At 43.6% G+C, this 19570-nt stretch overlaps 1 protein-coding gene across 3 annotated transcripts in view; it reads right to left on the bottom strand.

The window, feature by feature from the left end:
* The window catches only part of LOC125453123 (leucine zipper putative tumor suppressor 3), a 204167-nt gene that overhangs the window by 64111 nt on the left and 120486 nt on the right, over positions 1 to 19570 (bottom strand). For 2 of the 3 annotated variants that reach the window (XR_007247922.2, XM_048532686.2), the window contains exon 1: positions 6212 to 6327. The exons of the other annotated variant lie outside the window; for it this stretch is intronic. The gene's annotated coding sequence lies outside the window, so the exon portion shown is untranslated. Of the gene's footprint in view, positions 1 to 6211; positions 6328 to 19570 lie in introns of those variants that run through there. 3 annotated transcript variants of the gene reach the window in all.

Below are 19570 nucleotides of genomic sequence, written 5' to 3'. Positions count from 1 at the left end.
CTCGCATTTATCCAGGTTGAACTCCATCTGCCACCTCTCAGCCCATCTCTGCATCCTGTCAATGTCCCGCTGCAGCCTACAACAGCCCTCTATACTGTCAACGACACCTCCAACCTTTGTGTCATCTGCAAACTTGCTGACCCATCCTTCAATCCCCTCATCCAAGTCATTAATAAAAATTACAAACAGTAGAGGCCCAAGGACAGAGCCCTGTGGAACCCCACTCACCACTGACTTCCAGGCAGAATATTTTCCTTCTACTACCACTTGCTGTCTTCTGTTGGCCAGCCAATTCTGTATCCAGACAGCTAAGTTCCCCTGTATCCCATTCCTCCTGACCTTCTGAATGAGCCTACCATGGGGAACCTTATCAAATGCCTTACTGAAGTCCATTTTGAAATGGAGATTGACAGGTTTGTGTTCAGCAAAGACATTAAGGTGTAACAAGGTGATAAATGTTGTTAGTTTACAAATTAGCACTTATCTCAATGAACGGTGGAACTAGCCAGGGGTGTGTGGACAAACGGGAGGCTGGAAGAACACAGCAGGCCAGGCAGCATCTGGAGGAAAGAAGCAGTCAACATTTGGGCATTACCCTTCTTCAGGGCTTAGGGTGGGTGGTTGGCTAAATGGCCAGGCCTGATTATTTAAGAACATAGGGCCAAACGACAGAGGAGAAGTAGGCCATTCAGCCCATCGAGTCTGCCTCACCATTAATAGAGATCATGCCTGATTGATAATCTTCAACTCCACTTGCCTGCCTCTTCCCTATTACCTCTGATTTCCATAACGCCTTGAACATAAACAATGTTCCAACCTCAAGAGCCCTCTGTAGCAAAGAATTCACAGATTCATAACCCGCTCACAGACGAAATTCCATCTCATCAATGTAGTAAATACACTCTCTGGTCCTAAACTCCCCCACAAGGAGAAACAACCTTTCCTCATCTGCCCTGTAAGTCCTCCAAGAACAATAACATCAACTCTCATTCTTCTAAATTCCATGCAACCTCTCTTCATAAGACAATCCCTCCATACTTGGTATCAGCCTAGTCAACCTCCTCTGGACTGCCTCCAACACCAGCATATCTTTCCTTAGATAAAGGGACCCAAAACTGTTCACAATATTCCATCTGTGGTCTGACTCAAGCCTGTATAGTTTTAGCAAAATGTCGCCATTTTCATACTCCATTCCCTTTGAAATAAAGGCCAACATTCCAGTTGCCTTTCCTATTACCTACTGAACTTGAATGCGAGAGTTTTCTGATTCACAGATGATAATTCCCAAATTCTGCTTGTCCTGCTACTGCTCCTAACTTCCCTAGCCAGGGGATACTAGAGTCATATATCTATAGCTGTCCTCACACATCTACTGCAACTTATCTGTAATTGCTCTATGACATCCACGGCAAACTCCATCACAATCCATCTTTCAGCTGCACCTCTCTCTGTCTTCCAGACGAGATTGCTTTTCAGCTTCAATCAAATGGGTGAAATAGTGATATTTTCTTTTCTGGATATCACTTTTTTAATGGCTTTTTGCTCTTGTAATTTCAAAATCTTTGTCTGATGCTCTCTATATTCTGTGATATGATTTTCTTAAAACACACCTTTACATCCGCTTCCAAATGCCACTATTTTCTTCCACAGATCTTTACTTTTTGTCAAGGATTCTGAGGCATACAGCTCAAGTGGATAGAATATAGCACCTCTGAGCTTTTTTTCTATTTTATAAGCTCGAATTGAGTTATCTTAATAACAGAACTTTCATTTTCACAAAATGACTTCTGGCTGTCTCTATCCTTCTTCTAACTTCTACATCTTCTGTTATCATTTGTCCTCAACAGATAATTTGATCTATTTATTCCAGTGTGACACCATCAATTTCTTATTTCTAATGTATTCTTTTTTTCTAAGTACCATTGTCACTTTGCTGACTGCTCTGGCTGTGATCAGCAAATCATCACAAAGCCATCTAAATGCCCCATGTAATAGCTGGAAGACCATTATTCCTGAAAAAAGAAGTAATTCTGAAAACCAAATTAGTGAAGTCAGGACAAGGTGGATGAAACAAGAGCAGTAACAGCAAAACATTTCATACAATAAGCCTTCCCTCTAAAATAGCCCGAGAAATGCTTCTTACATAATGTAGAGGGAACAGCAATGCACTGTTTACATTTACAAGATTCTAACCATTGACAGTATCGGGAACAATGAGCCGTTACTGTGAAATAAGGACGGCCATAAAAGGTTTGGGAACTCCCAGATTTTATATTGCAATGAATTGGCTTTTGTCTTTTGGCTGCAGCTAAACACCAGATTCTCTAGAACTCAACTCAATGCTGTCACTAACACATCGCTGACACCCTAAAACCGGGCCCTCAAAAAAATATGGAAAATCATTCCAATACCATCATTGGGTCAAAACCCTAGAATTCCCTAATGAACAGCAATGTGGAAACATCTTCACCACATGGATGTAGTGATTCCAGGGGAAAAGAAAACTATCACCTTGTGAAGGGAAACTAGGGATTGGCAATAAACGCTGACCTTTCCATTGAAGCCCACACCTAAAGAATAAATCAGAAAACATCCAATACATGCAGAGTCCTTCTGTGAATCTGGGCAAATATCAGAGCTCTACACCTTTCGGGTGATGCTAGTGGTTGATCAGTCAGTCTGCCACTGCTGGTGATAGTAACAGGAGTTATTCAGCCATAAATTACCAAGTATGTCATATGTGATCAATCATGCAGTATTGTGTAGGCTCTTGTGGTGCTGTGGTAATGTCCCTACTTCTGAGCCAAGAGACCTGGGTTCAAGTCCCATTGCTTGAGAGGTGTAAAATAACATCTCTGATCAGGGTGATTCGAAAATATTTGGGCTGGTTAGCTGGATGACTGGTTTGCGATGCAGTGTCACCCCAACAGTACGGTTTCAATTCCCATATCCACAGCTGAGGTTACCATGAATGCCCCTTATTCTGAACCTTGCCCCTCACTCTTAGGCTCAGGCACCACCAGTCTGCACTCTTGAAAAGAGACAGCAGCCCTCTGCAACTATGGTGCCTTTTTTGTGTGGACGCTGGTTAAAGTTAAAGTTTCTTGGACAAGTGTGAGCTTTTCAAGAGTGTACTTGTTATAAGAATGGGATCCATTCAGCCAAACATTTGATTATTTAGAAAAACAGATGTTGCTGGAGAAGCTCAGCAGGTCTGGCAGCATCTATGAAGAAAACTCAGCATTCATGTTTCAGGTCCGGTCACGCTTCTTCAGAACTGATTCTGAGGAAGGGTCACCGAGCCCAAAACATTAACTCTGATTTTTTTTTCTTCACAGATGCTGCCAGATCTGTTGAGCGTTTCCAGAAACTTCTGCTTTTGTTCCTGATTTACAGCATCCACAGTTCTTTTGGTCTTTAATTGATTATTTAGGCTGCTTCAGTGAAAATGCAACAATTTCAAACTTTATCTGCAGGAGCAGTTATTCAATCTAGCTGGACTATGCCATATCAATGTTTTGAGCGTTAAGGACAGAACACCTTGTCAGACATTGCTGCTAGCACACAGTCAGGCTTATAATATTAGAGCTGACATTACCACTCACAGTCAGGTCCAGCCCGAGACCTCAAGGTGGCTGGTGTTTTTACTTTTTTCCCTAATCAGGCTGACCAGAGATGTTGTAAAACACCTCTGGAGTAGGTGGGACTTGAACCCTAGCCTCTTGGCTTAGAGGTAGGGGCACTACCACTATGCCAGTAGAGCCTTGCGTGACTAGTGTTTGGTGTTTATGAAGCTGTTGATCAGAACAAAGGCGTCGATATCATTAGAGGCAGAAATAAAATAAATGTAGGTGAACTGTATTTCGCACTCTGGTGGCTCTTTCTCCTAATGACTCAATGGTGTTGTACAGGCCCAGAGTGAGCAAATCCCAGCTTTGGTACTAACACAGTGGGGGCAATTTTAACATTGCTTAAAGGGGGTGATGGTGAATTAGTTACCAATCTCTCCTCACTTCTCTTTTCCATAGACAGGATCTATGGACATGGGGTATATTAGGCAGCAAATTCAATATCGGGCAAATGCACCCTAACCTGCTCAGCCTGAAGTTCAGATTCTAGTTAAGGATAGGGGTCCTTCTCTAAAAGTACAGACTGTGCTCCAATTACATCGTTGGGCCTGGAGAAGAAACCATCACCTGGCTGAAGTTTTTGAAATCACCTCCTGCAACCCCCATTGCTAAGTAAACATCCTCTGCTGATGATAAAAGCCCCACTCCAGAAGCAGAGCCTCCACGCCCGGATTCCTGGCAAAGCTTTCAGTCTCGTCCCTCCACCTGACGCCTGCCAACACCCCAAATCCTGTCCCTCATCCACCCCCACACCCTCCTGCCTGCTCCGGTAGCTACCTATGATGACTGTGTAAAAGTAAACAGAACCCTTCCAGATGGGGAATAATGTAGAATATCCTCAGCAGCAACAATGGAACAGGACACAGATGAACTTTAGCGGTTTGCTTCAGTTCGGAACATCAGGCGAGTCGAATTCAGTCCTGGATAGCATGGCAAACCTTCCCAGACATTCCCAGAATATCCAGGAATTGAAGATGTAATTTTCAGCCCTGGGTCTCTCTTTGGTGAGGATGATAGATAGCAGCAACAGGACGAACAGCAAGCAGGTGCAAACTGTAATGTTTGGTTTTACTTTGCAATCCCTCCCACCCTTAGTTGCTTACTCTGACTTGCTAAAAATAAACGTCACTATTTTGACGAGATACACAAAAGTACCTCGCATTGATCAGTTCTGTCAACACTTTTCACTGTATTTTGTAACCAGATACACGTGGCAATAAATAAATCAATAATAAAGGCAGGTAACTTGCTGCATGCTGCATCATCAAAAGAGCCACATTTATAATCACAATACAAGTAAGCGGACAGCTGTAACATTGCAAGCAAGCCTCATGATGGAAATAAATCATTCCTGGTGACAGGAGAGTTGGATGCCATTTGTTTCAATTATTAAACAGTGCTCATCACCCTCCCACAGAACCTGACTAACTGGGGCAACTGTGGTATTGTGTATTCAAAGGAAGATACCTCAGCAACTGTAGCATTCACTTCAACGAGCACCAAACCACACTTTGCCAGTAAATAAGGATTCTCAGCCACATTTAGATCCTTTGCCTGTAGCAGTCATCTGACGATACTGACCCTGAGACAGAGGTCAAAGTTCAGCTATAAGTGACACTCAACGTTTGAGTTGGGCATTTGTGGGTTACAGAACAGTATTTTCAATAGGAGCAAAACTGGGCCATTCAGTCCCTTGAGCCTGTTTTGCCATTCAATACATGGCTGATTTTCCACCTCAAGTTCACATTGCCGATCAATCCTCACAATCCTTCAGAAGAGTCTTAACAGACTCAAAACATCAACTCTCTCCACGTATGCTGTCAGACCCACCTAACACCAATTTCTGGGTTTTTTTAAATTTCTGATTTCCAGGATCTGCAGCACTCTGCCTTCATTATGTCACCAAAAACATTATGTGATCATTTATCACGTTGCTGCTTGGGGCAGCTGTGAGCTGGCGACTGCATTTCCTAATTTACAGCAAAGAGAATGCTTCGAAAGTGCTCAGTGGGCTGCAGAGCGTTTTGGGACAATCTCAGGTGCTACATAAATGTTACCGGTGATAACATTATAACTGTAAACACTTCGAACATCAATTCAAGCACAGATTTTGCTGCTGGATTGTAGTTTCATTTTCTGCTCGCGGGGTCGGGTTGTCCTTACTCGCAACCTTTTAATTCAAACATAAGACTCTAAACTTTTACAATCCTAATACATCCTCCCATCTTCCTATGAAAATTAATCTATGCAGATTTGTCGGTTGCAGCTTTTGCATTCTGCTTGTCCTCACACTGAAGGGTAATGGTGTCACACTGCCCCTGGGTCAGTTCGCCAGGAATTTTTGTTTTCAATTCCTGCCACTTTCAGCCGCAGTGCTTTGTACCTCCCTAAATCATCGCTGAGACAATCGGTTTATTTTAAAGAATGGTTTGTAAATGAGCAAAGCACAGGGAAGGCATCAAGAATGTTCAAAGAAAAACAAAAATGCACACAACTGAGATATGACCATAAATAATGACTGAGCTTAAAATCTGCTCCAAACAATGATACAGACAGGAAAGCACAGTAACGAGCAGCGCTACCTGCAACATCTTCGCGGAGTGAGAGGCACGAAGTCAGTTTCGGCGGCTCACGCTCAGGATGAGGTTCCCCTTTCCCAGGACCGTCTCCCGCACTGAGAACAGAAACTCACCTGGACACACACCCGATCACAGCAGCCCCGCCCCTCGCACTCTCCCATTGGCCCGCTCTCCCCACACCAATGCGCTCACTCTCACGCCATTGGCTTCCCCACACCCTCATTTGCATCCAGCAGCCTTGATTCCGGCTCTCGCTGCACTCACTCGTGGGATTCATATTTCAAATTGCGTGTTTTAAAACCCGATAACGCTACTCACTCACCCTGCACTTCAGTCCGAATCGGAGAAGGTTACAGCCCATTCTTATTTAACTTATTTCGCTACTGTCACTTTTGTCCATTGGGATTCAGTCTAAAATAAAGCCCTGGTTTCCCACTGAAGGCAGTAATGCCCAGGTGAGATCTCTCCTGTGTGAACTAAGTGCAGGTACTCACTTGGTGACTGCTTGTCCTTTCAAACAGCTCTATCACCGCGGAACTGAATCAGCTCCAGTTTCATCGCTAATTGCATAGCTCCTCTTACTGCCTGCTCTGAGATAGGCTTACAGACCAACCTTCATCTTCACTAGTTCACAATGTTCACTATTATAACTACCTGACATGCTGAATTTACGTTAGTATTGGTATCACACTTACACAATACACCAGATGAGCAGATGTGGGCTATTCCACCATCCCTTGAACCTATTCCACTAGCCAGGACAATCATGGCTGGTCTATTGTATTTTTTAACCCTACTCTTCTGCCTGCTCCCGTCACTCCTGCCTCCTCTGACCAAAAATCACCCTAACTCAGTCTTGACCTATATTCAATCACGCAGCCTCCATCACTCACTGGGGAACAGCATTTTAAACACCAACAAGCCTCGGACAGAAGAAATTCTTCCTCAGCTTTATCTTAAACGGGAGACCACGTTTTCAAACTGCTTCCCAGTAGTTCTAGAATCCTCCACAAGCGGAAAAAAATCTCCCAGCACCTTCCCTTTAAGCTCCCCTCAGGACTGTATTTTTTTTTAAAATAAGGTTTCCTCTCATTCTTCGAATATCCAATGGGAATGGCCCAGCCTGAGCAACCATTCCACAAAAGACAACTCTTCTAGCCTAGGAAGGTAACCCATCTGTACCAGGACTCAAGATAATGGGAACTGCAGATGCTGGAGAATCCGAGGTAACAAGGTGTAGAGCTGGATGAACACAGCAGGCCAAGCAGCATCTCAGGAGCATGAAATCTGACATTTCGGAAGGGTCTAGGCCCGAAATGTCAGCTTTCCTGCTCCTAAGACGCTGCTTGGCCTGCTGTGTTCATCCAGCTCCACACTTTGTACCAGTACTCCATGTGTGGTCTTACCCACTCCCATTATAACAGTGGCAAGACTGGCCTCCTCTTACACTCTATGTCCCAGAAGGAGACTTTTCATCCCATCATATATGTGCTGCCTGTTTGAAAAAATTTAATGCCCCACTCCATCTTTTTACCCATAGCACCATGACGGTCTCCTTTTCACATATATGGGCAAATCCCTTTTGACAATTTTAATCAAACATTTCTATCATCCTTTCAGTCAATGCATCTCTCACAAGCAGTTTCTTCCAAAGAAACCAGTTACCCACAAAGTCCAAAATTCTGTCTTTCCTCACACAGGAATTGGAAAAATTTTGCATCAAAATCCTGGACCTCTGTCCCTAACAACATTGTGGCTATTGCTACAATGAATGAACTGGTGTGGCTCACAAAGGCAGCTCACTATCACCTTGTTGAGGACAAGATGGAATGGGCAAAGCTCCTGTGAAGGAACTGGGGGGGAAAAGAAACAGCGTTGAGACGGATGGCGAGATAGTGCTTTCATGTTTGGAGAAATATTGAGGACCTGTACTTTCTGTTTGAAAACAAACAAAGTGCTTTGGTTTCCTTTAAAATAAAACCAAAAAACCGTGGATGCAGGGAATGGTAGTGTCTGGGGCATTGTCTGTAAGGTATGATTCCATGGGTATGACTAGGTCAGGCTGTTGCACTAGCCCACAGATGTGAGAAAGGAGGGCTTTGCAGGGTCGACAGGGCTGTTTCTGCCGTTGTCTATTCTGGTACCAAGGTTGATGCCAGGTGATCGCCCGGTTTCATTTCTTTGTTAAGGCTTCATAGCGATTCATTCAACTGAGCAACTTGCTAGGCCCTTTCAGAGGGCAGTTAAGATCAATCACATTGCTGCAAGTCTGGATTCATGTGTAGACAAGACAAGATGAGACAGCTTTTCTTGTCCAAAGGACATCAGTAGAGCCAGATGGGTTTTTCCAACAATGGACAATGATTTTATGTTCATCAATGGATTCTTAATTCAAGATTTTTTTTATGGGATTCAAATTCTACCACACGCCATCACGGGATTTGAACCCGGGTCGTCTACTGAATTCCTGGATTAAAAGTCAAGCAATAATACCACTAGGGCATCAGCTTCTCCTCTGGGAGGCAATCACAACTTCTCCAGTCTATTTAAGGAACTAAAGAGTCTCATCCCTGGAATCATTCTTGTAAATCTCTTCTGGAACCTCTCTAATGTACTCTCATCCTTCCCAAAGCATGATGGATACAAAGGGCTGGTTTTTAAATACGCCCCATTGGTGTTTTGAGTGGGGAGGGCATGTAAAGTAGATCGGGGCCTAGACAATACATTCTCACACATCCCTGAGCTCACTCACAAAATACACAGGGAAGGGGTGGTTATTTGGCATCAAAATTGGCAGCCCACCCAGCAAATTTATGTTAATAATTTTGGGTCAATTGGTCTTATTAAATTGACCACAATATGATATCAAACCTGAACATACCTGGTGTCGGCAGGTGGATAGTAATGCATTTTTAAAAAGGTGGGAAGAGACGAGTGCAACCTTCAGGATTCTCCTTCATGAACTGTAGGCACCCACACTGGAGTGAGTGACCCCTTTTCCCCAACTGGGCTTTAGAATCCACCATTCCTCCCACTTTGATTATCCTTGTGCACCCTGACCCCCACCTTCCCGTGATGCTTGGACTCACGCAATGACACTGACTTTGAGACTGGATCTGGGATACAGTGGAATTTTGGCCTGGGTGCACTTTCCACCTGCTGGAGTTGCAAGCCAATTGATTGGCCTGCAGCCACAAAATGTAGGACACCCTGCCACAAAATCTCCTTCTCCCCCCCTGCCCCCAGTTAAAGGCAGCAGTCCAACTCTGCACCCCCACATCTACTCCCTATGGAATGTAATAGCTCTGGGGCAGACTTCTCAGTCCATTGCACAATTGCTGACTTTCTTTCCAGCTCAGTCCTGCCCTAAAACTTCAGTTAAGCCTAAGGTGGTGTCAGATAAAAGATTTATCACAACAACTTTGCTTTTTAAACCTCTCCTCTATTCAGAAAGCCTGGATCCTGCATGTCTTTTTCACTACCCATGCACATACATCCCCAGGATTCTCTGTTCCTACAGCTCTTTACAATTGTGCCTATTATTCAATATTTCCTCATTCTTTCTATCAAAATATGAAACTCCACACTTCCCTACATTATAGTTCAACTGTCTGTCCATCTCACTAACTCGTGTGAAATCTACCTTTATCCTCGTCATAGTTCTCAACACCTCCAAGCTTTGTTGATCTGCACTGTAGACAGGTTTTATTGATTATAGGTCAGGAGATCCCAGTACTGAGTCATGGCAACCCCACTGTACATCTCTAACCATTATCTTGGATTCTCCAGCATCTGTAGTTCCCATTATCTCTCATTCAGCATTTCAGTCTGTTTTACACTGCTCTGGCAGTATGTTGGAAGGGGAGTCCTTTGTAACATCCAGTACATCCACCCACAACTGGGCTCATTGAAACCCCTTAACCAGCCATATGATGGGAAAGTCATGCTTGGGGGTGACTGCTATCAGAGAAACTGGGAAATGGGGAAATGTCTTTGTGGGTCCAGTGCACACTTTAGAGCATCCCAAAAAAAGCACATTTATCCCTAAACCTCTGCGGCCACCTGCCCCCCACTACTGCCTTCCCCTCTCCATTCACTGGGGCCTGTGAGCGCAGGCCTGTTGAAAGAGCCCCCTCTTCCTTTGATGCTGGACTTCAGTGACTATTGCCATTGAGGATTACCTGCAGTCCCAACAGTGGCCACTGCACCTCCAATGGCGCTGGTGTCACAGCCAACCATTAAACAGGCAGCAACTTCCCAAGGCATGACTTTGTGTCTCGCAGGGGCAGAAATCCTGCCTCCAGGATATTTTCAGCCAATCAACTGTCAGTTTTTTTTTCTATTCATTTTGTTGGATGTGGCCATCACTGACTGGCCAGCATTTCTTCGCCATCCCTAATTGCCCTTGAGAGCTCATGGTGAGCTGCCTTCTTGAACCGCTGCAGTTCTCCTGTTGTGGGTTGACCCACAATACTATTAGGGAGGAAATTCCAGGATTTTGACACAGCAACAGTGAAGGAACGGTGATATATTTCCAAGTTAGGATGGTGAGTGACTTGGAGGGGAACTTGGAGGTGGTGGTGTCCCCATATGTCTGCTGTCCTTGTCCTTCTAGATGGAAGTGGTTGTGGGTTTGGAAGGTGCTGTCTGAGGATCTTTGGTGAATTTCTGCAGTGCATCTTGTAGATAGTACACACTGCTGCTACTGAGTGTCAGTGGAGAAGGGGGTCAATGTGGATGTGGTCCCAACCAAGCGGGCTGCTTTGTCCTGGATGGTGTCAAGCTTCTTGAATGTTGTTGGGGCTGCACTCGTCCATGAAAATGGTGAGTATTCCATCACACTCCTGACTTGTACCTTGTAGATAGTGGACAGGCTTTGAGGAGTCAGGAGATGAGTTACTTGCCACAGGATTCCTAACTTCTGGCCTGCTCTTGTAGCCAATGTGGTGAGTCCACTTGAGTTTCTAGTCAATGGTAACCCCAAGGATATGATAGTGGGCGACTCAGTGATGGTAACACCATTGAATGTCAAGGGGAAGTAGTTAAATTGTTTCTTATTGGTGATGGTCATAGCCTGGCATTTGTGTGGCACGAATGTCACTTGCCACTTGTCACTCCAAGCCTGGATATTGTCCTGATTTTGTTGCATGCGAGCATGGACTGCTTCAGTATCTGAAGAGTTACAAATGGTGCTGAACACTGTGCAATCATCGGCAAACATCCCCACTTCTGACCTTATGATGGAGGGAAGCTCATTGATGAAGAAGCTGAAGATGGTTGGGCCTAGGACACTAGCCTGAGGAACTCAGGCAGAGGTATCTCGGAGCTGAAATGACTGACCTCCCACAACCATGACTATCTTCCTATGTGTCAGATATAACAGCTATTAGTGGGACAGCCAATCCTTTCCTGGGTGGACTCTCCACCAATGACTAAACCTGGAGAGTGGGGTTACCACCAGAGCAGTATAAAACTTTGGTGTCCTGTCACTCAAGCAACTGCATATTCATGGCATGAGCTTCAACTCTGCTGATTAGCCTTCTTTTTAAATCCAGGCACACCACACACCAAAAGCCAATCCTCACCCACCCTTTTGAATAGCTCATCAGGAAGTCCAAAGACAGGGATGAGTCATCCTTTTACCAAACTTCAAACAGCAAAATAAGAAACACACAGCCACTTTGACTCTCAGATTCCTTTTAACACTGTGTTACCATGTGTGCCCAGCCTCAGCATCTCAGGTGACTTCTCTTTGCTAACTCATTAGTTCTGCCCCTAAAGCACAGAGCTCCACTGTTGATTTCTCAAACCATGGTTGTGTTTGCATCACTGGAAAAAGTAAACGGTAAGTGGTGGAAAATTCCACCGTGAACTGTCTTCTGAGATACGATAAAGCCATGACAGGTTTTTCAGAAGATCGCTCATCAACTAAGTTAATGAAACCTAATGAATTCAATTTGACTCCTTCCAGGACACATATTACTGGACTCTACAGGCCAATGGTGTTGTGTGGTTCTACACAAGGCTCCTATCTTACCCCTTCAATGAACTGATGCAATCTGTTTTGAATCCACATGGTGCTGACTTCCAGGTCCTCGGCACTCTCTCTGCAGAGAAGGTTTTCCAGAATTTTCCAGTGGATTTATTTGCTCCCATCTGATAACCACTGCTCTCAGTTCGTATTTTTGCTCTCCAACCCCGAATCTTACAAGGTCTTACATTCTAATTAAACGGACAGTTTTGAGGTCTTTAATTATGTCCCCATCTGATTCAGCTGAGTCCCATTCAAGGGTTTGCATCTGGGCAACAATATCAGAGATGGCCACCCCTTTTGTACCAGTGGTAATTCAAAATGACATCCATCATTCTCTGCATTAGGACAATTCTGAAGGAGGAGACAGAAATGAACTTAACTAGGTGCTTCTGCACCTAAATGCTTTCTGGCCCTGTGCTCTGTGGGACAATCATATTCAGGTTCCCTTCAATTTCTTATCCAGTGGGTTAGGTGCCTTCCTTTGACATCAGTGGAAAAATCAGAAGGAGAAGTCTGGCAGTACTTTAAATGCTCTCTCCAATTCCTTTCATAAAATCCTGAGGTCATGTCCCACAATGCAGAATACAATGTTTCAAAAAGTAGTAGAGTGAGAGATGAGACAGATCAAGATATACATTACAACGCAAACTAAATTACATTTAGAAAATCTTTAATTGTTTGTGTAATTATGAGACATCAGGGCTATTGTCATAGGAACAGTCTGCCATGCATAATATAATTAATTTTAAATGTAATTTTATTCACAGGAACAGGAAATGGACAAATCCATTCTGATCCGATTTACGCTTAGTCGTCAGCAAAGTGATGGAAAGCATCATTCTCTTCAGGAAGAGCCCAAGGTGGACAATAGCAAGTTCAGAGGTTGTGTAAAACATTAACTTATGAAAGCAAAGGGTATTTATAAGTAGATTAGGGGCAGAAGGATAACCAGGGAACGATTAAGGGCCAAAGCGGCATCTGTGTATAGAGCTGGAAGACGTGGGTGAGATTTTTAAATGAGTGCATTAGATTCTGTATTTATGACAGAGTAGAACGATGTAAGTATCGAAATTATGTGATGCACTTGAACGAATTTGCACTGAAATAGGGGTGGGGGTAGGTATTAGCAGTACTGGAGGGCTTAAAACTAGATAAGTCCAGGAATCCTGATATTCACTTCAAATCAATTCTGGTCACAGGTGGCGTGCCACAAGTTTGGTGGACAGCTAATGTGGTCCCATTATTCAACAGTGTGATCAGAATAAGCCAGGGAATCATAGGTCAGTTCGAGGTAGAGGAACGATTGGAAAAAATTTTGAGGAACAGAATTAATTTCACTCGGAAAGGTGAGGATTAATCATGATAGCCAGCATGGCTTTGTCAGGGAGGTATCCTGTTTGACAGGTTTGATTGATTGTTTCAACAAGATGACTAGGTGTGTATGCAATTGATATAATTTACAGGGACTTTAGTAAAGCTTTTGGCACGGTGTGACATGGGAGACTGGTTAAGAAGGTAACAGCCCATGAGAACCAAGGCAATTGGCAAACTGGATCCAAAATTGGCTTAGTTGCATTGTTTTTTGTAACTGGAAGCCTGTATCCACGGAGTGTGGTGCTGGATCCCATGCTACTTGTAAAGAACATTAATGACACAGGCATGAATATAGGAGGAATGGTCAGCAAGTTTGCAGATGTTAATTGGTGGTGTGGCTAGTGAGGAGGAAAACCTTCAGACAATATAGGTGGGCTGCTCAGGTGTGAATGAAAGAAATAAAGCTCTCCTGAACTTGGGAATGGGACCAGGCTAATCAGCCCGTCAAGTATATTATGGTACTCCATGACACTCTATAGGACCATAAGTAATAGGAGCAGAATTAGGTCATTGAGGCTAAGGAACCTGCTCTGCCATTGGATCATAGCTGGTATACTTCTCAACCTCATTCCGCTGCCTCTTTCCTGTAACCTTTGAGCCCTCATACATCAAGAACTTATCTATTTCAGTCTTAAATACACTCAATGACTTGATCTCTGTAGCCTTCTGTAGCAATGAGTTCCACAGATTCACTATTCCCTGGCTGAAGAAACTCGTCCTCATCTCAGTTGTAACATCCCTTTGCTGATCTGCATCTTAGCTACTTTAATCGCACAGTGACTGATTTGGTTCCAGAATACACTTACTGGAAACTTGGTAGAAGCAGGCTCAACGGAGGCATTCAGGATGGTTATTTAGAAAGCGCAAGGGCATGAGAGAAACTCACTAAGTCATGGCGTTCTTTTGGAAGCTGGCACAGAAACGATGGGCTGCAAGGAATTCTTTCAATTCCATAACAATTCTGTGATTCAGTGAACTCCCATCCGCCCACATTCTGTCTCTTTGAATCACAAGCAGCTTTCAGTCTCGGATTTCAGATTTTCAATAGCCGAACCTCAATATGTTTTAGAGGAAAAATTCCCCAGTTTCCATTACCTCTTTCCCATTATCCAAGGTGAAAGTGAACCCATCGCATAAGAAAGTTGCATGCTTCGAAGAGTTGTGGAGTTAGTCAACTGCAAGGAGACGTTGCTTAGAAGCAATTTCAGATTGTTTTCGAATCATTCAATTTCATGAGCAGCTTGTGTTAGGGTGCCAGTGGTAGAAAACATGCTTTTACTGAAAAAGTCAAATTAAGCAGCATCTGGAACATTTAATAAATAAAGGAAATGCTTAATTAGTTTCACTGCAGGCGAATTAAACAGCTCTCATCTTTGGTGTTTCTCATTAGAGGAGAAAAGAGTAGGAATAAGCAAACTAATATTTCAGCCGCTTACAGGCCACTTTTGCTATTATAACTCTTCAAAATTGCTGCATGCCACATTGTAAAGCTACATCAGTAAATATGGTAACAGGACCCACAACAACAAATAAATTATTTCTATTCCTGTAGCACCTTCAATGTGGCTAAATGCCTCAATCAATTTCACAGGAGCATCATCAGAGAAAAAAATGTTGTAGTAAGTCAAAAAAAAGACAGGTGACCAAGAACATGAAAATTTTAATTAGTGTCAGATCAAGAAAGTTGTGAGGGGGATGTCAAGAGGCAAAACGAGTGAATTCTGCCAACTAAAAGCAAAGCCATCAATATGGTGCAAACAAACATGGAAATGTGCAAGAGGCCAGTGCTGGAGGAGCATAAAAATCTTGGAGGGTGTTTCATGGGGTTAGAGCAGATTACAGATAGAGAGTGAAGGGCAAGGCTAAAGGGGAGTTTGAAACAAGAAAAGGAATTTTAATTTTGACGCATTTCCAGATTGATCTGGAATGTCATTCATTGATCATAAGTTCAATGGTCTAATGAAACTTTGTGGAACTTAGGACACAGATAGCAACTTTGAATGTACTTATGTTTAAACGGGGCGAAGATGTGAGACACAGTTAATGAACGTAAGTGTAAAAGGAAATGAAAGGTAGGAATCTTCTGGCCCAGTGGTCATGTCCCTATCTCCAGACCAGAAAGGCCTGGGTTTAAGTCCCATCCACTCTAGAGGTGTGCCATAACAGGTCTGAACAGATTAATTAAAATATCTAAAAGGATCAAAACTGTATCATGGTACTTTCTGATTCAGTTTTCTTTCTATTTCACAGAAGTAGCTATTCTATCACTGAACCTGTAATTCAGCCAGTGAAACCTCTCATTCGTACTTATCAAAGCACTCTGGTGAATGAACTCCAAGCATCATTTCCACCAGCAGGAAAGACATCTCTCCAAGTGATTGTAAAGTACCTCCAATCTGACAAATAACTGTCCTTGGAAATGGCAGAAAATAGATTTTAAGATATATCTTAAAAGGCACTAAAGAGAGAGAATACAAGCTTGATTCGAATTTGATTGCACTTGTACATAAACACAGATGAAGTATCACAGCTTCCCCTGTGCACTTAACCTGCTGGCTGCTGTATAACGGGGCAGCAATGTGAGCAGCCTGACCTAGATCTGTCAATGTTCCTGCAAGGGGCCAGCTGAGTTTGTTGCCAGTCGTGGCTGGAATTCAAGCTCAGCATCCAGGAAGCCTGATGCTTCTGTGTTAAACCCATTACCATTTGTTTAGCTTCTCCGGGGAAGGGCACAAACAGACTTACCTAAATGAAGATTAGTCATCAGTTTGAAGAGGCTATTTCATCAAAATGAAGAATGTTCCATCTCCTTTTGGACTTGCCATTCAAACCCCTCCCTCCTGAGTGAACTATTGACTGCACTGTCAAACACTCAGTCCAAAGGCCCAAATACTGTGGATCTTAACACTCTGATACTGTGTCTGGCCTCCCACACTCTTCCAACCGTGTGCACATCGACCCTCAGGAAGTGGAGATCATCCTTCTTGTGGATCCGACTTCCACCTAACTCAAATCTGATTTTCATTCTCATTCTCTTCCACTTTGGGATTGTCTTTAAACCTACCCATTTTCTGTCTTAGAGATAGTAGGAACTGCAGATGCTGGAGAATCTGAGATAACAAGGTGTAGAGCTGGATGAACACAGCAGGCCAAGCAGCATCATAGGAGCAGGAAAGCTGACGTTTCAGGCCTGGACCTTTCTGAAGAAGGGTCTAGGCCCGAAACGTCAGCTTTCCTACTCCTATGATGCTGGTTGGCCTGCTGTGTTCATCCAGCTCCACACCTCATACCTTTTTAGCTCAAGAGACTGTTAAAGCCATTGAGCGTTTTTGTAGCAGAGAGTATACCTCACTGCTGTATTTGACCTGTGCAATACAAATCAGTTGTTGGCCTACTTACTTCACAAAGGCAAAAACCAGAGGCAAAAGTAAAGGACATATCTAAACTTTGTGCCTCAACAACATCAGAAAAAAAATGTCCTAAAACCCAAGTCTTTGACTAGCTTTTGGTCACATGTCCGCTGATGTGGCTCAGCCTTGAGTTTTGCTTGATTAATGTTCCGACCAATTACTTTGGGTGTATTACTCTACTAAAGGTGCAGTATAAATGGAGATTGTTGCTGTTGTAACCTGCGGCCTGCTGGCAGCAAGAGGCTGACCTGCTGAATGTTGGAACTGCCTGTGCCAGGGTGGTGGGAGTTGGCAGCACATATAAATTGTTGAAATAAAACCTTCGGCATTTTGCTTTAATTCGGACTGCTTCAATTTGGCAACCAAGTGCATGAGTCAAAGCAACCAGCCTGACACAGAAAGGCCTTTCATAAAGTGATTTCTTGGCAGTGACACTGAATCATTGTTGTACTGACTGGTTCGAACATCTACCTGAAAGTGATTTATACAGTCCAGAAGAAATTCAAGGATCTATTTTACTGACAAGCAGGTTTCAATTATGCATAAGCTGGAAGCTGTGCTAAATCAGGCTGGAAGTTCATTATTTGGGCCTGTCATAGGTAAAGCCCAGTTTTGGTGAGTTAACCTGCAGCGCACTGTGGCACACAGCCATTTCACCAGAAAGCTGACCTCCTATCTTTACAAAATGAATTGGTCTCAATTGGAGCCGGAGCTGGATAACCGTTTTCTTTTATTCATTCACAGAATGAGTGTGTCACTGGCTAGGCCAGCATTTATTGCCCACCCCTAATTGCCCAGAGAGTTGTTCAGAGTCAACCACATAGCTGAGGGTCTGGAGTCACGTGTAGGCCAGACCAGGTAAGGAAGAAATTTTTCTCCCCTAAAGGCCGTAAGTGAACCAGATGGGTTTTTCCTGGCAATCGACAATGGATTCATGTTCATTGTTGGACTCGAAATCAAGATATTTATTGAACTCAAATTCCACCGTCTGCCATGGCAAGATTCAATTTCAGGTCACCAGAACATTGCCAGGATTAACAGCCTAGGCCATAGACTCCCCTAACTGGCCTGCATTGATAGGTTCGACTATGAAAGATGGGAGTAAAAAAAGTCTGGCACAGTTCTCATTCCTGATCCAACAAGTCACTCTGGGAAGTGCACACATATGAATGATAGAATCCCTACAGTGTGGAAACAGGCCCTTCACCCAAATAGTCCACACCAAACCTCAAAGCATCCCACCCAGACCCATTCCCCTATAACCCACCTAATCTACACATCCCTGAATGCTATGGGCAATTTAGCATGGCTAATCCACCTAACCCGCACATCTTTGGACTGTGGGAAGAAACCGGAGCACCCAGAGGAAACCCACGCAGACACGGGGAGAATGTGCAAACTCCGCACAGACAGTTGTCCGAGGTTGGAATCAAACCTGGGTCCCTGGCGCTGTGAGGCAGCACTGCTAACCACTGAGCCACATATGAGCAGGACTTGGCCCGGTCAGAAAACTTTCTGTGGTTGAATGGTGCTCTGACACCTTGGGGCTCATGAAAAAAAATGGCCAATTCGACAAACAGCCTCAACTCACCGTGCTTGATTAGCTTCAATGGCACCAGGAATTATTAGGCAGGGATAAATTCAAATACAGTTGGATGCAAAACAGGTGGAAAAGAGCATGTGAACACAAGGTGTAGGCTTTTAATTCCTTTCAGCCTGCTCCAACATTCCATAAGACGATGGCTGATCTGAATGTAACCTCAAACCTGCATTCCCTGCCCCGATAACCTTTCACTCCCCAACCCCCCTTGTTAAACTATCTATTTCGGCCTTAGAACTCTGCTTCTAGTAAATCTTCAGGGAGATAATTCCAAAGACCAATGACCCTCTAAGAGAAAAATAATGCCTCATTTCGGTTTTAAATAGGCAACACCTCATTTTTAAACACTGACCCCAAGTTCTAGATTCTCCCACTTGAAGAAACACCCTCTGCCCATCTTCCCTGTCCAGATCTTATACATTTTAATCAAGTCACGTCCTACTCTTCGAAGTTCCTGCGGATACAATCTAAGCCTAAGTAACCTTCCTTTATAAGGATGACCCATTCATTCCGAGTAATGTTCTAATAAACCATCTCTGAATTGCTTCCAATGCATTTAGATGTTTTTTTTCTAAAACAAGACGATCAATGCTGCACACTACTGCAGATGTGGTTGTACCAATTCTCTTTATAACTGAAGCATTACCTCCCTATTTTTGTATTCAATTCTCCTCTGGCTTGCTATACCATTTCAGAACATTGCATTGAACATGAAATCAATGTGAGTCAGACCAGCTGAGGACACAGATAGCCTTTCCTAAGTGACGGTTTGTGAACTATATGGGATTTTACATAAATCCTGAAAGATACTGTGAACTTCAATACTAACTTATGATCATACACACACCAGACTAAAGTTTCACCTCAGATTCTGACCTGCAAGACTCTTGAATTTTGCCTTTGAATTGAGGTCCTGTCAAGTCTGTCAAGACTATAGCATTCAA

Source organism: Stegostoma tigrinum, chromosome 1 (genome assembly GCF_030684315.1).
Source record: "Stegostoma tigrinum isolate sSteTig4 chromosome 1, sSteTig4.hap1, whole genome shotgun sequence".
Taxonomy (NCBI): domain Eukaryota; kingdom Metazoa; phylum Chordata; class Chondrichthyes; order Orectolobiformes; family Stegostomatidae; genus Stegostoma; species Stegostoma tigrinum.
The sequence above is the reverse complement of the archived record's forward strand: the minus strand, read 5'-3'. Positions and strand labels throughout refer to the sequence as shown.